Source organism: Rhea pennata, chromosome 6 (genome assembly GCF_028389875.1).
Source record: "Rhea pennata isolate bPtePen1 chromosome 6, bPtePen1.pri, whole genome shotgun sequence".
NCBI lineage: Eukaryota > Metazoa > Chordata > Aves > Rheiformes > Rheidae > Rhea > Rhea pennata.
The window spans coordinates 16,153-18,989 of NC_084668.1; the positions used below are offsets into that span (position 1 = coordinate 16,153).

The 2,837-nt window shown below is 53.4% G+C and overlaps 1 long non-coding RNA gene across 5 annotated transcripts; it reads right to left on the bottom strand.

Moving 5' to 3' along the window:
* Nucleotides 1–874: 874 nt before the first annotated feature.
* Nucleotides 875–2,464, bottom strand: LOC134141972 (uncharacterized). 5 transcript variants are annotated; one of them, XR_009958762.1, is made up of 4 exons: nt 2,104–2,464; nt 1,677–1,843; nt 1,273–1,517; nt 875–1,085 (listed from the first exon to the last, which is right to left on the bottom strand). It is a non-coding gene; the product is annotated as an uncharacterized LOC134141972 (long non-coding RNA). The 5 variants fall into 5 exon arrangements; XR_009958764.1 differs by having other exon boundaries at nt 1,273–1,482; nt 1,672–1,843; XR_009958763.1 differs by having other exon boundaries at nt 1,273–1,513; nt 1,672–1,843.
* Nucleotides 2,465–2,837: the final 373 nt, after the last annotated feature.

The window sequence follows — 2,837 nt, forward strand, 5'->3', positions numbered from 1 at the left end:
AGGCTCCTGAGGGCATCAGAGGGCAAACGCAGGACTCCGGGGCAAACCAAAACACAGACAAAGGGCCTCGGGGCACACCGAAGGGGCCGTAAGGCACGTCGCAGGGCTCAGCGCGGCTGACTTAGCCTCGACAAGAGGCTCTTAGCCTGGGGAAGACTGAGGGAGGATCTTATCAAAATCTATCAGTATCTGAAGGCAGGGTGGCAAGGGGATGGGGCTAAACTCTTTCCAGTTCTCCCACGCGAAAGGACTAGAGGCAACGGGCACAAGCCGAACCACAGGAAGTTGCGCCTGAATGCGAGGAAGGATTTCTTTCCCGTGAGAGTGACGGAGCACTGGAACGGGTTGCCCAGAGAAGTGACGGAGTCTCCTTCTCCGGAGCTATTCAAAACCCACCTGGGTGCGATCCTGTCTAACGTGCTCTAGGTGACCCTGCTTGAGCAGGGAGGTTGGACTAGGCGATCCCCAGAATTCCCTTCCAACCTTACCCATTCTGTGATTCTGTGACTGCACCGGCGCCTGCAGGCTCTCCGCGGCCCCACGGACGCCCGCAGCTCTCCCAGCTCCGGGCACGCGGGCCACGGCCCCAGACAGGCCAGGGAGCAGGCCGGTGCCCTCACACGGCCCTGGAGGGGGGGCCCCGGCTGCCCCCACGACGATGGGAACCACCCCCAAGAGTCCCGAGGGTCCAGGCCACGCAAGGGCAACTCCCCACAGCCCCGGGAACAGCACCGAGTCCCCTGGGAACTGCAGGCACTCCAAAGTGCAAGGGGCTCGGCCACCAGCTCCCGGCCCCGGGCGCACAACGTGTAACCTTCTCCCCTGGGCGTCATCTTCAGGCAGGGGGGCGTCCGGAACCACAGACACGACCGCAAAGAATAAAGCGGCTGTTTATTGTTTTACTGGGCAGAAACACCACCTGGGAGCGAGCCTGCCATGGAGCTCGGTGCCGGCACGCTTCCCCTTACCCCGTGACACCTGAAGAGTCATCGCCACGCCAGCGTCCGTCTGTCCGACCGTCCGTCCGTCCGTTGGGGAAGGGTCAGCTCCCGCCGCAGCCCCCGAGGCGGCAGGTAAAACCATCTCTGAAAACCATCTCTTAATTTTACAGTTTGTGCACTTTCTCCCTCTCTCTCTCTTTCTCCCTCTCCTTCTTCAGAAACTTTGGCCACTTCAGTATCATTCCCCTAAGATAATAATTTGCAGTCTCATAGCTTTTAAATTAGGATCTTTCACAAACATGTGAAGTCACACACACAGAAACACACGTACGTAGCATACTTGCTGTAAGGCGGACAGACCTTCGTTATACGTCTGTGATCTATTATTTCGATCGCTACTAACAGTGAGCCTTCCTAGTCAGGAAGGACGGGCTTTTGTTTGTGGGAGACGGAGACGGCTCTTGGCTGGTTCCACGTGGTTTTCGCACCTCAGCTTGCTTACGTTTTTCTGGTCTCTTCAACTTCAGCCGTGGCAATTCGTCTGAAAGTGTAAGTATTGTATCCTTCCCTTTCTATCTGCACACGTAGGATAACAAGACAAAACACAAACAGCCAAAGCAAAACTAAGGTGGATGCAGTTAACGATATCCACAGGGCAGGAAAGGGTTGCTTAGCCTTCAGTACTGCCTCTGGGAGGCCGAAATAACAAACAGTCGTTACCAACAGTCACCTTACTTGCCCGTGGCAGAACACCTCCTTCTGCAGCAGTTGCTGGGGATATCAGGGGTCTACTGCATTTTTGCTTCCTCGTTTCATTCACTTCGTCCCTTAGGTATTAATCACAAAAAGACCGCTTGTCCAGCTTTCCTCTCCGTCAGCATTTACTATCGTTGGTTCTAGCTCTGTAACAAAGAGAGAAGCTGGCATTTTACTCTCAATGAAAGGCAACGAAAGCATTTACGCATGTTCTTTTTTTCTCTTTCCCGTGTTCTTCCCCCTTTTTATACTTTTTTTTTTTCTTCTCCTCTCCCCTCCTTTCTTAAAGGAAAGGTCTCAATACAGCACTTTACATCATACGTTACAGGGTAAACTGTTTGGAAACATTCCGTACAGCAATTAGGGCTAGGTTATTAGACAGACAGGCACATCACCTAATGCTTACCTACGCCATCTTCCATGAAGCCTTGTTTTTATCCTGCTTCAGTACTATCGTTACTGTCCTGTACCCTTTCTCAAACCTTCGCACGCACCCGCTTAACCAACAATTCCCTCGGTCTTTCACTACACGGAAGAAGGAAAGCACTTGATGTGCCTGTCTCTGTTTCCGACCTATCACCTTTTCGATTCAGCTCCCAGATTCCTCTTACGCTCACATGCTTGCCTCATAGGTGATGACCAAATAGCTGGTTCGCTACCTGTAGCCACTTCTCTTCAAGATGTCCCCTTTTACAGCTCAGCTCTCTTGGCTGCCAACACCTTCTTTGGGCACCCTCTATCCACATTCATAACAATGGCACACACTGCCTTTCTCGTTCTCTCAATCCTAACCCTAACCCCAACCCTAACCCCAACCCTAACCCTAACCCTAACCCTAACCCTAAACCCTAACCCTTAACCCTAACCCTAACTCCTAACCCTAACCCTCTAACCCTAACCCAACCAACCTCTTACCTTTGACCCCTGACCCTTGACCTCTGACTCCCCGACCCTGACCTTTGATCCCCCGACCCTTGACCCCAGACCTTTGACCCCTGACCCCTAACATTTGACCCCCGACCCTCGACCCCTGACCTTTGACCCCCTGACCCCCGACCTTCGACCCTTGACCCCTGACCTTCGACCTCTGACCCTTGACCCCTGACCTTCGACCTCTGACCATCGACCCCTGACTTCCGA